This window comes from Alexandromys fortis, unplaced genomic scaffold, assembly GCF_014885135.2.
Source record: "Alexandromys fortis isolate MF-2015 unplaced genomic scaffold, M_Fortis_MF-2015_v1.1 scaffold_167, whole genome shotgun sequence".
Taxonomy (NCBI): Eukaryota; Metazoa; Chordata; class Mammalia; order Rodentia; family Cricetidae; genus Alexandromys; species Alexandromys fortis.
The window spans coordinates 2,490,192-2,503,655 of record NW_026068050.1 but is presented as its reverse complement, the minus strand read 5'-3'; the positions used below and the strand labels follow the sequence as shown (position 1 = coordinate 2,503,655).

The window sequence follows — 13,464 nt, the reverse complement described above, 5'->3', positions numbered from 1 at the left end:
AGGGGAAGGGGAAGGGGAAGGGGAAGGGGAAGGGGAAGGGGAAGAAGAAGAAGAAGAAGAAGAAGAAGAAGAAGAAGAAGAAGAAGAAGAAGAAGAAGAAGAAGAAGAAGAAGAAGAAGAAGAAGAAACTCTAAAGAGAAAGACCCTTCTCCCTTGTTCCCCTGCTTGGGGACTTCCTTCTGTTGTTCTGCAACTCCAGATAGTTTACAAAAACCTTTCACATTCCCTAAGCAGCAAGATGGAACTCAGGACAGGGAGGGGCTTCAAGATGAGCCTTGTTTCTTAGGTTCTCAGTTCTAAATCACAAAGGAAGTGGTACTCCAGAGTATCTGATTTAGTCAGGCTGGGTGGCTGAAGTTGTGGGTATCTGCCAAGTTCCTAGTGGCTGCTTGACCACACACACCTAGACCTGTGCTCGCTCAGGCTGCAGCTTGTTAGGAGAGCGGTCCAGACTCCTCAGGTGGCACTCATACTTTGTGTGTTTTTCCATAACTAACTGGGGCTTTATTCTATCAGCCCCCCCAGGGATCACAGCAGAAGTCGCCTGAACAGACAGGCCCCACTGCAGGAATTCCAAGTTCCTGGAAGCATTGCAATCAGTAACCTCGGGATGGGCAGGGAGTTAGGAAGCAGCCCACGAAACTATGGAGCAGTCTTCAGAGGCCACCATCCTCTTCCACTCGGTGTAGACACATGCAGCCAGGGCCTTAACTGTGGAAAAGAAGTAGGGTCTGTCCTCTAAGGTTCAGGGAACCAGAATCTGGGAAGCAGACAGGTGCCTTTAAGACCATCTGCCTGTCCCTTTCTCAGATGTTAGAGCTGGAGAAATACAAGCCCTTACCAAACTAGACTTATTATTACAAATGCTTTTCCTATCATAGAGTGTCCAGGAACTACTGCACCAATGCACCAATGCAGCCTGCATGCCGAGACTGGAGACTGGAGTGGGGGGGGGGGGTGTGCCGGGAATGAGACAGGGAGGCTTCTTTTCAAGAGGAAGAACAGCAACCTTTATTTTGCCCCGAGCTAAAACCTTTTACACCTTTACGCAGCTGGACCGCTTCGGCGGCAGCTGGACCGCTTCTGCGGCACCAGACAGAAGTAACACAAATATCCTTGTCAATTACAGAATACAAGGAAGTTCTGCTGTTGGTCAGGGGGAGTGAGGGCAGCCAGATCACAACGAGGAACAAACCAGACTTCTGTGTGTTCAGACCCTGTTCTGGGACACTCTTGTGTAAACGCTGACATGCTGCTCATTTGAATACCACACATTCTAGGTAGAAAAGCCAGATCCTCAGCAAACCCTCACAGGAAGTGCAGGAAGCCAACCTGAGTTGGCAGCTCCCTTTTAAGATCCCTGTTAATTGCTCTTTCCATTGCCTTAATTGAAGCCTTCTCTTTTGAGCTGAGACACTGTGAGGAAGGCCAAGGGACACAAATCCTGGATGACAAACTGCAAGCTAGAGGCAAAACGACTGGCCCAATGCCACCCAGCTGGCAAGCGGGGAATCAAGGCTCTGATTTCATTCTTTATGCCGTACGCCCTAGCCATTCCAGATGTTCAGGACAGGCCCTGAGGAAGACAGAATGCTACTTAAAAGGAGAAGGAATACTGTGTGCAAACCTGGTGTCCAGGACCATGTCAGATACTTTATATCAACTGAACGTAAGCTCTCCATCAGTCTGTCGCCTCTGGTGATACTGTCCTAGTAGTAGATGAAGACATGGTCTCAGAGAAGGTACACAGGGCCACAACTATAGATGGCTGGATTGACTAATTGCTTTTGAGACAGGGTCTCACTATGTAGCCCAGGCTAGCCTGCATCTGTCTCCTGTGTGTTGAAATTACAGGCACACACCACCACGCTAGGCTAATGTATGGATTTAAATCTGGGTCCTGCTGGACATGGTGGTACACATCTAGTATCCTGGCATCTAGGAAGCTTCCCTAGGAGGATAGGCATTCCATGCCAGCCTGGGCTACATAGTGAGACCCCGAGTCTCAAAAGAAAAAAGTATATCTGAGCCCTGACTCTTTTCTTGACTGTACTGTCCAGGGCAGGAAATAGATCATATAGCTACCTCTGTTTAAGGGATCCATGCTCCTAGTCAATTTCAGTCTTGCCAATACTATAACACAGGAAGACAGTGAAGTGGAAGGGTAGGAGAGTGGACCCCGGCCCCGGGCGTGGGAGCAGGTGGTGATACTGCAGAGGCACCTGACAATTTGTAAGTACTTTTGAAACATCAGCCTTTGTTTGCTTGTTTCATGTCTGAGTCTCACAATGAATTTGTAAGGAAAACAAATGTCAGCACACAGCCATGAAGTGAATTTGACAAAAGCAAAGGATTTGGGTCAACACAATAAATTACTACGTTCTTTCTGTCTTTCCACAGACCTTCTGCTTTAATCGGTGGCTTTGCTTGGTTCCTTGTTTTTTTTTTTTTTTTTTCTTTCTGTGGTACTAAGAATTGAACCTAGGGCTTCTCAAATGGGCGAGCAAGTATTCTATCACTGAATCATGTTCCCAGTTACCCCTTGCTTTAAAAAAAAAACTTTTATTTTGAGACAGCACTCACTAAGTTAGCTGTCTTTGAACTCTCTCTAGCCCAATGACACCTTGAACTTACAATCCTTCTGCCTTGGCCTCCCAAGGAGATGATGGAATTACACAGGTATTCAAGCTTTCTTTTAAGATTTGGGTGCTTATAATGGAATCCCAGTTGTTGGATTTCTGAGGTAGAGTAAAGAGACAGAGGCATAAAGAGACAAGAGTCTGACCGTCAACAGGCTGTGTTTATTGTGTACATCAGCAGCTCCCGAGTGAAATTAAGGGGTCTGCCAGGGGGCATATCTGGCTGCAAACCTTTATAGGGGTGGGGTGGGAGGCTGGAGAATGAAGAAATTATTGCAGCCGTAGGGGGTTACAAGTACTGTTGAGGTGGACCTACAGTACCTTTCAGACCAGTGTCACCAAGCTAGGCTCAGTTCACTACCTTTGATGTCTTAAACTTAGCTACTCTAGGGAGAATCAAGACTTGAGAATTAGGCTGGAGAGAGGGATTAGTGGTTAAAAGCACTGACTATTCTTCCAGAGCTCCTGAGTTCAATTCCCAGCCACCACATAGTGGCTTGTAACCAGCTATAATGGGAACTGGCGCCCTCTTCTGGCATGTAGGCATACATGCAGGCAGAGCGCTATATATAATGAATAAATAAAATCATTTAAATAAAAGACCTGGGACTCATTATCTGCTTAGTTAAGTTTTATTGCTGTTTGCATAGCATCCTGGGCCCTTGACCTGTGGACTTGGCAGACAGAGCAAAGCCTGGGTTCCACAGGGTAAGCAAATACAAGAGACAGTTGAGATCCACGCAATTTGAACAGTTCCCATGAACTGCATTTCCAGGTCTTATTATAGGGCAATCCCAGAGAAACTATCCCCCAAAAACCTCACAGGGCAAATCGTTTGGCCAGAATTCATTAGGCAAAACAATGAATTTATAAGTAAAACATATGATCTGTCCGGTGATGTCCCATTACCCCCCCCCCCAAGGACAGAGTCCATGCCTCTTACTATGACACACATGTGAGGGTCTGGGCTCTGCCCTTTACTTCCCCAGATAGCATCTGACTGTCATTCACTTCTGTATCTTTGCTCTTACTACCCAGGAGGGACCCACCCATGAATAGGAGTGACACCGTCCCGTGGATGGGGCTCAGATGAGATCAGAGGGAGGGAAAGCGTAGGTCGGTCATTGGCATCTACCTCTTTCTGTTTCTTGACTACTGATGGGTGTAGTCAGCTGCGACCTGCTCCCGACAACACAGTACCACCTACTGCTGTGCCTTTCCTTTTTTTTCTTTTTTTCTTTTCTTTTTTTTTTTTTTTTAAAAAAAAAAGCTTACAGCACCCGATATTCCCAGGTGGTCTCCCATCCAAGTACTAACCAGGCCCGACCCTGCTTAACTTCCGAGATCAGACGAGATCGGGCGCGTTCAGGGTGGTATGGCCGTAGACGTGCCTTTCCAACCATAGTACACTGTGTCTCTCAATAGTATGCTTTAGGCTTTGGGCTTTTTTTTTTTTGGACAGTTTCACTGTGTGGCTCTGTCTGGCCTGGAACTTGCTATGTAAGCCAGACTGGGATCTTAGACTACATAAAATGAAGACCTGCTAGTTGAACGCTTCTTCTTTTAAAAAAAAAAAAAAACTATTTATTTTACAAATTTATTCTTATTTTGTATGTACACATGGGTATAGTCATCACATGTGCACAGTGCCCAAGGGGGGCAGAAGAGGGCATCAGATCTCCTGGGACTGGAGTTACAGAAGATTGTGAGCCACTGCGTGGGTGCTGGGACTAGAACCTGAGTCCTCTGGAAGAGAAGCCAGTGCTCTAGACTGCTAAGTCATCCGTCTAGCCAAGTGCCGCCCCATCCCCACCCCCACGGACACAATGCAGCCAGCTGCCTCCAGGTCCCGTGACCATGACTTCCTATAATGACAGACTATACCCTGAAATTGCAGAGTCAAAAATAAACCTTTCCTTTTAAGTTGTTTTTGTCACAAGTAACTAACACAGTTTGTGTCCAGGAAAAAAAAAAGAATTAAAAAGTAAAGAAAATCCTATAATGAGTAATGTTGATGGTTTCTCTTTCTGAAGTTTTGCAAGAGATGAATGCTCAGGAATAGCTCTAACTGGGTGAGATAGTGAGATGCTTATTGGCTCCTGAGACATATTGCTAAACCGACCTCCAAAAAGCCGTGGCGATTCTTCAAGGTCAGCCACAACTTTGAGTGTCGCAGTTTCACCATCAGCTGGCATAGTGTATGACCCTAGAGTCTTGGTTCACCCTTAGGAATAAAGCGGTTTTAAAGTTTCCATTATCTACATGATCCACGTGTACTAAGGTCGAATGTGGTTGAAGCTATGCACGTGTTTGGCTGTGAGCTGACTGTTCAGATCATTTGCCCACTGTTTTCTGCCGTATTTAATGTCTTTTTTCAAATACATTTGTTGGATTTTCCCCTAAAGCTGAGATGGGAATTGTGGTGGATAGTTTTATGTCAACTTGACACTGTTCTCTGAGAGGAAGGAGCCTCAATTGAGAAATTGCTTCCATTAGGTTGGGCTGTAGGCAGGAAAGCCTATAGGACATTTTCTTAATTAGGGATTGATGTAGGAGGGCACAGACCACTCTAGGTGGAGCCACCGCTGGGCTGGTGGTCCTGAGTTCTATAAGAAAGCAGGCTAAGCAAGCCAATAAGTAGCAGACCTACATGGCCTCTGCGTCAACTCCTGCCTCCAGGTTCCTGCCCTGTTTGAGTTCTTGTCCTGACTTCTTTTAATGATGAACAATGAAGTGGTCAAATAAACCCTTTCCTCCCAGCTTGCTTTTGGTCACTTGCTTTTATCACAGCCATAAAACCCCTAAGAGTTGGGTGGGCAGAAGTTGCACACACCTCTAATTCCAGCACTCTGGAGACAGAGGCAGGTGGATCTCTGTGAGTTTGAGGCCGAGGCCAGCCTGGTCTACAAGAGCTAGTATCAGGACAGGCTGCAATGCTATAAAGAAACTCTGTCTTGAAAAACCAACTAACCAACCAACCAAACAAACAAACAAGCAAAAAACTCTAAGATGAAAATTCAAGCTTCACTGATGATATTTTTATTTTGTTATGTGTATGGGTGCATGCATGTATGTGTCTGTGCTTGGTGCTTTCAGAGGTCAGAAAGAACCCATTGGTTCCCCTGGAATTGAAGTTACAGAGTGTGGCCGTGTGGGTGCGGGAATCAAATCCTGATCTTCTGGAAGAGCAGCCTGTACTCTTAACCACTGAGCCATCTCTGCAGCTTCTCTTTAAAAAAAATGTTTTAGATTCATTATTTTCATTTTATGTCTCAGTGTTTTGCTCACATGTGTGCATGTGTCCTGCTGCCCACAGAGGTCAGAAGAGGGTATCAGATTCCCTGGCCTATGGGAGGTTGTAGGCCATCATGTCTGGTCTATGGGAAGAAACTGAACCTTGGTCCTCCAGAAGAGCAAAAGGTTCTTTTAACTGCTGAGCCATCTTTTTCAGGTCCATTTTAATTAATTAATTAATTTTTGAGGCAAGAGTTTTGTTCTGTAGGCAAACTCATAGACATCCTTCTACCTCAGCCTCCTGAATACTGGGATTGCAAGCACAAATCACCACATCACACTGTAGGAAAATGTTGAACTAGGAAAATGTTGAAGGGAGTTTGTTTGCTTCTTCTAAAAAGGGGACCAGTGAATGGTGAAGTGGGTAAATCACTTGCTAAGAGGCTTAAAGACTCCAGTTCAATGCCTGGGACCCACATAAAGGGCAGAGGTCAATGTCAAGTATTCTCCTCAGCCATTCTTCACTTTGTTTTTTGAGACAGAATCACTCTTAGTCTTAGTCACTGTTCTATTTCTGTAAAGAGACACCATAACCAAGGCAACCCCTACATAAGAAAGCATCTAACTGGAGCTTGTAACGCCAATGTTACCCTCTATGGTACAGTTTGCGCTACTGTACCGGTGGCGAGCCCGGCAAGGGCCTGGAGATTAAAGGAACACACAAGAGACATAGGTCATTCATGACAAGAGAATAGCGAATGCCGTTTATTCAAGCTTAGAAAAAAACTTATATACCTAGCTGCTGCACAACGGAAATCCCCCCAGGCAGGTGGAAAATTACCAGGCTCAAGAGTAAACAAAACCCCTAAGCTAACCACCAGTGGGGGCAGAGGGAGCACAGGAACAAACAGGATGTTTAGCCGGAAACTGCAGCAAGATGTATGGCCAGAAACTGCAAGCTCTCCTCAATATGACCCCCAGAAGGAGGGGTAGATCTGTGGGCCTACAGGAGCTTACTTACAATTTCAGAGGGTTAATCCATGATCATCATGGTGGGGAGCACGCAACAGGCATGACCCTGGAGCAGTAACCTAAGGTCCCACCCCAGAAATATATTTCCTCCAACAAGGTCACATACCCTAATCCTTCTAACCTTATCAAAGAGTTCCACTCCCTGGTGACAAAAGCATTCAGATATAAGAGCTTATGGGCAATCATTGGACAACAAGGGCCTCGGTGCACTAATCTCTGCTCCAGAACATAGAGATGTTCTTGGGGCTTGATGGTATATAGTGGAAAGTTTCTCAGGCTGGGAGTCACGCATTTGGTGTTCTGAGTAGAAGAGACACTGTACAGATCTTTCCCAATGAAACCAGCAACTGGGCTGCGTTTTGACAAGTGGCTCAAAAGTCAGTAATCGAGAATGGGACAAAAAGGCACAAGGGCAAAGGGGACAGAATGGTAGGAGCCTAAGTGTGGAGGGTGGCACATGGGAGACATTTAAGGGTCAGCCAGTGCGCCTACTTGGCTGGTACCTCCGGTCTCTGACGCTGGAGTGAAGGATAGGAAATAGGCTGGCAAAATACACCAATGGCAGGAGAAATGACGGGAAAGCCACACTGTGAAGGCATTGGGGCTCCAGTCAGAGCTTTAAAGAGGACAGCCGGGGGAGGGGAAATGCTTCTAACCAGAAAATCTGAGCTCCAGCCCAGACCTACGCTAGAAAGGAAGGAGCGGGGAGGAAAGAGGGGAGGAAAAGGAAGGAATGGGGAGGAAGGAGGGCAGAAGCAAGGGAGGAGGAAGAAGAGAGGCAGGAAGGGAGGGAGGGAGGAAGGAGGGAGACAGGAAGAGAGAGAGGGAAGGAGAGGAGGCAGGAAGGAAGGAAGGAAAGAAGGAAAGAGGGCTGGACAGCTGGCTCAGTGGTTAAGAGCACTAGCTCATCTTCCAGAGGTCCTGGGTTCAGCACTGACATGAAGGCTGACATCTGTGTAACTCCAATCCCAGGGAATCCAGTCACGTTCTCTTGTCTTCATGGGCACCAGACATGCACATGGTACACAGACATATGTGTACACATAAATAAATAATTTTTTAAAGGCCAATGAGTAAATAAATTATTAATAAATAGAAAAAGAATAAAAGTGAAAAAATAGGTCAACAACCAGGATAAAGATCTTGTATAGCCGGGCGGTGGTGGCGTACGCCTTTAATCCCAGCACTCGGGAGGCAGAGGCAGGCGGATCTCTGTGAGTTCGAGAGCAGCCTGGTCTACAAGAGCTAGTTCCAGGACAAGCTCCAAAACCACAGAGAAACCCTGTCTCGAAAAACCAAAAAAAAAANAAAAAAAAAAAAAAAAAAAAAAAAGATCTTGTATAAATTTGGTCCCCTGAGATTGATTCCTCTACTCAAGGACTTCACAAAGCTGTTCTCTGGCTTCCACATGTGTACCCCCACCCCACATAATAATAAATTCATTTTTTAAAGCTAGGATGGTGACACCAGCCTCTAATCCTAGCTCTTGGGAAACAGAGACAGGTGGATTTCTAAGTTCAAGGCCAGCCTGGTCTACCTACTGAGACTCTGTTAAAAAAAAAAAGAAAGAAAAAAAAAAACATGGTAGGGGGCTGGAGAGATGGCTCAGAGGTTAAGAGCACTGACTGCTCTTCCAGAGGTCCTGAGTTCAATTCCCAGCAACCACATGGTGGCTCATAATCATCTATAATGAGTTCTGGTACATGCAGGCACACATGGAAGGAATGTTGTATACATAATAACTAAATAAATATTTTTAAAAACTTTAAAAAGACATGGTAAATGCTTGTAATCTCCACCCAAGACACAGAAAAAGACAAATCTCCTTGAAACTTGCTGACCAACATTTGTAGACCATTTGGTGAGTTCCAGGCTTGTTGGGAAATCCACCTTAAGCAACAAAAACAAACAAACAAAAACCAAAAGAACAAACAAAGTAGCAGCTGTGGTGATTAAAATGCAAACAGCATCTATGGGATCATGCGTATTGAATGTTTGATTCCCAGTTGGTGGGTGTCTATAGGCTCACGTATATTGAAGGTTTGATCCCTATTTGGTGGCTGATTTAGGAAGGATTAGCAGGTATTACTGGAGGAAGTGTGACCCTTGGGCTGGTCTTTGAGGTTTCTCATCGCCTCCCATCTTTGGTTTAGAATATAAGCTCTCAGCTACTGTTCAGTGCCATGCCTACCTTCCCTGTTCCCTGCCATAATGATCATGGACTAAACTGTAATCAAGCTCCCAATTTAATGTTGTCTTTTATAAGTTGCTCTGGTCATGATGTTTCATCACCACAGTAGACAGTAACTAAGACAACAGTGCTTGAGGAAGGACACCTGAGGTTGTTTTGTGGCCTCCACATGTACACACATACACACACATGACACACACACACATATACCACACACAAACATACAGGCACACACACCCCTCATACGCACACACATGAGCTTGTACTCATGAGCACAAATAATGCTGGGAGAAAGGCGTAGAAGGACATTGTCTGGGCACAAGCCAGTCAGGCATGGGGAGTTGTGAGAAAACACTTCAGAATGGGCCTGCAGGAAGTAGGTTGGAGTTGACTGTAGGGAAGGGCACAGGGGATGGAGGTGATGATGGCCTCTGCTTTCTGACAAGGTCACAGATTTAGCTGAATTCATTTCACCTCATGGTATCAGCTCTCTGCTTGGATTTATCACCCTTCTGTAAGAACTCTTTCTAGAATGGACTCCAGGGAAAGCTGGTTTGAATTAACCTACCTCCCCTGGCTTTTAGCTAGGAGCCCTGTGTTGGGAAGAGGAGTATAGATCTTATTTCCTCAAAGAAGCCTCTCTGGGCTGAGTATTAAGGTTTGGGTTTGCCAAGGTCTTTTGAAACCAGGACTAGCCAGGAAGTAGGAAAGGGCCAAAGAGGAGACTTAGAAACAGTCAATAAAGAATGTTAAAATGAATCAGTCAGCTGGACAGTGGTGGCCCATGCCTTTAATCCCAGCACTGGGGAGGCAGAGGCAGGAGGATCTCTGGTGAGTTCAAAGCCAGTCTGGTCTACAGAGCAAGTTCCAAGACTGGCTCCATAGCTACTGAGAAACCCTGTCTTGAAAAACCAAACAAACAAAAACAACAACAACAACAACAAAAAGCATCAGCAAATAAACTACCCTCAAGGGCTTTAAACTATATACTATACGGGCACGAGTCAATAACCATCAAACTGGACTTCACATTCAAAGAAAAATAAATTATCTGCAGGACACCGCCTTCTAACCGGAATTCCTCAATCAGAAGCCCACATGCAAGAGAGAGAGATCTGGTTTCTCAGAGTCACCTACCTTTCCAGGGTTTTCTTGGTGGGCATAAAATTTATTCTAGTTTACACAGGTTTATCTATTTATTCAAGTTTACACAGGTTGGTTTTAGGTTGGGTTTTTGTTGTTGTTGTTTTACATAAGTTTTTTTTTTACATTGGTTGTTTTTTATTGTTGTTTTTGTTTGTTTGATTCACGTAGGTTGATTTTTAACAAAGGTTTATTTATTGGTTATAGCGTCTGTGCTATAATAAACAGCCCCGACCAAAGCAAAGTAAGAAAAGAAGGTTTATATCCTAGGGGCTGAGAAGGCATGGAGGCAGGAGCTGGAGGCAGCTGGTCACACTGTGTCCTCAGTCAGGAAGCAAGTGGACCCCACAGTGGTACTCAGCTCTCTTTCTCCTTTGAGTCCAGCAGTTAGAACAGGCCTTGCACATCAGTTAACCTGCTCTAGAGAATCCCTCACAGGCACACCCAGTGGTGTGTTTCCTAGGTCATTCCAGATCCTGTCAATCATTATAGTGATTTGACGAGGGAAAGAAAGATGTACCCACCTCAAAGGTAGGAGCCTGATGTGTAAGTGACGTTAACAGTGTTTGTTAGGTCTAGTACTCAGGCCTATAATTCTAGCTTCTCTGAAGGTTGAGGCAGGAGGATAGAAAGTACAAGGCCTGCTGGGACTATAGAGTGAGGTTTAGGGCAGTATGGGTAACAACTCAGTGAGACTTTGTTTAAATTAAAAAAAAAAGTAAAAATGAAGAGGGCTGACGGATGATACAGCTCATTGGTAGCACTCTATTTTGTTGCTGTTCTAGTTTTCTTTTTTGGGTTTTGAGACAGGGTTTCTCAGTGTAGCCCTGGCTGTCCTGGAACTCCCTCTGTAGACCAGGCTGGCCTCAAACTCACAGAGATTTGCCTCTGCCTCCCAAGTGCTGGGAATAAAAGCACTTATTGGTAACATTCTTGCCTAGCATGTATGAGGGCCCAGATTTTCCAGTACTAAAAAACAAAAGTTTGGGGATATGTAAGATAAAAAGATAGACCAAGGGCAGGGTAGATGGCTCAGTGGGTGAAAGTCCTCTTTACCAAGCTTAATAATCTGCTCCAGAACCCACAGAGTGGAGAGAACTGACCCAACCAGATGTCCTCTGACCTCCTCACGTGGGCTGTGGTACTCTGTGGTGTTCTGCCCCACCACCTTCCACAAAAATCAATCAACCAACCAATCAATCAATCATTCAATTAATCAATCAGTTTGATCACAGTTGCCAAGGACAGAGAGGAGGAGCAGGAACTAACTGAAAATGGGACCTGAGAAACAAATCTGTGTGTTAGAAACTGGATTGTAGTCGTGTCTGGAAACTTAAGTTCCCAGAAGAAAAAAAAAAAGCTCTAACTGTAGAGAGCTGGAATGTTGCAAGTCCAGGGGCTAATAATCTTAGCTATCTTATCTCCTACATAGGCATTTGTTGTCCACCCCTGTGTGTGACCCAACTTCCTCGGAACTATTAAGTAAATCCACTTAGTTGCACTTCCTCCCAGCTGTCCCTAACCCAAAGGCTAAGAAAGTCATCAGATAACGTCTGAGGTCTCTTGGCAGGGATTTCCCAGCCTTGTTGAAACCTGCCAGCCTGATGGTCCAATGCTTTTGAAGAGTCTGCTGATTTTTCTTGTTCCGCTACTATAAAGATTTCACAAAACTGTTGCTGTGGTGGTTGTTGTACATGTGGGGGTGTCTCTTGATTCTTGTCTTCTTAGCAAAGGATTCAGTCAAGATATGTAGACAGATTGATTAGAAGTTTCCTTAATAAAGCAGCAGTTTGGTCAGTAAACACAAGTAGAAGCTGGGGGAGCAGCTCAGTAGATAAAACAGAGAGAGATTGAAATGCACTTCCCTTGCCCAAGGAGCCCCAAATGAGTTATGCATTGTGAATTTTAAAGAAACTTCTATGAATATTTATGAGGTAAATAACATATTCATGAGGTAAGATGACAATTTCTCCATCTTAAATCATGAGCAGGGTCTTCTTCCTTTTTGCGTCTTTCTTCACATGATGTCAACAAAAGGGAAGATGTATCAACCCCATAATGTAAATGATATTCTAACGATGTCACATTTCTTGAGGATGCAAGCCCGTTGACCGTGTATGTACATGTGTAGGTAAATGTCCTGGTGCCCCCACTGAACTGCTGACCCAAGGATGTCTCCCTCCCAGAAGAGTGGTCTGTTGTCAGCAGGCATGGTTACCAAGAGGTACCTGCAATTTTCCTTCTCTTTACCACCTGCTCTTTAGCTGGGCCTGGGAGTGGGGTCGTGTCTCCTTCCTGGAGTAGGTGATGCTCTCATACAGCTTTTCTTTAAAAAAAAAAAAAAAAGGTTTATCTATGTGCTCATGTCTCTGTGAGCACATGCTACATGTATGTTGGTGCCCAGGGAAGCCAGAAGAGCGTGTAAATCCCTGGAACTGGAATGCCAGGAGATTACGAGCCTTCTTTGCTGAGTGCAGAGAACCGAATTTCATTCTTCTGGAAGAGCAAAAGTTGCTCTTAAGTCTTAACTGCTGAGCCAGCTCTCTTTTCTGCAGAAGCTGTTCTTATTCAATTTAGTCTTTTGCCCCAGGGAATTCTTTGTGGGTGCCAGTCAGACCCTGCTGAAACTGAGACCAGCTCTTCTTTGTCCAGTGAGCTTGGCTGTCTCATACCCGGTTGCCTTTTGTGTTTCCAGCCAGGGTTTCTCTGTGTAGCCCAGCTTGTCCTGAAACTCATTTTGTAGGCCAGGCTGGCCTTCAAACTCAGATCCAACTGCCTCTGCCTCCTGAGTGTTGTGATTAAGGGCATGCACCACCATGCCCAGCTTGCAAGCTCCTATTTACCTTCCTCAATGTTCCTGTCCTCAGCATTCTAACATTAACATTTAACATTCATTTTAACTGACACACTGTTTTTAATCATGTTGGAACAGGAATTTGGGGTAACCTAGGTCTGTGTTTCCTGGCTAGAATAAACCCTCTTATTCTCTTTAAGATAATAGCTGTAGTGTGTGTGTGTGTGTGTTTTTCACGGCAGGTATTCTTTTTTTAATTGATATTTATTGAGTTCTACATTTTTCTCTGCTCCGCTCCCCAAGGCAGGTATTCTTACCTTAGTTTTTGAGACGGTGTCTCTCACTGAACCAGGGACTGGTTGGCACATGGAGGTAGGAATCCAAGCAGCTCAGGTTTTCCATTGCTCAGGTTATAGATGCTTGCCCTCATA

At 45.0% G+C, this 13,464-nt stretch overlaps 1 non-coding gene across 1 annotated transcript; it reads right to left on the bottom strand.

Annotated features, from left to right (window-relative positions):
* Positions 1–3,907: 3,907 nt before the first annotated feature.
* Positions 3,908–4,026, bottom strand: LOC126486963 (5S ribosomal RNA). The gene has a single exon (XR_007588238.1). It is a non-coding gene; the product is annotated as a 5S ribosomal RNA (ribosomal RNA).
* Positions 4,027–13,464: the final 9,438 nt, after the last annotated feature.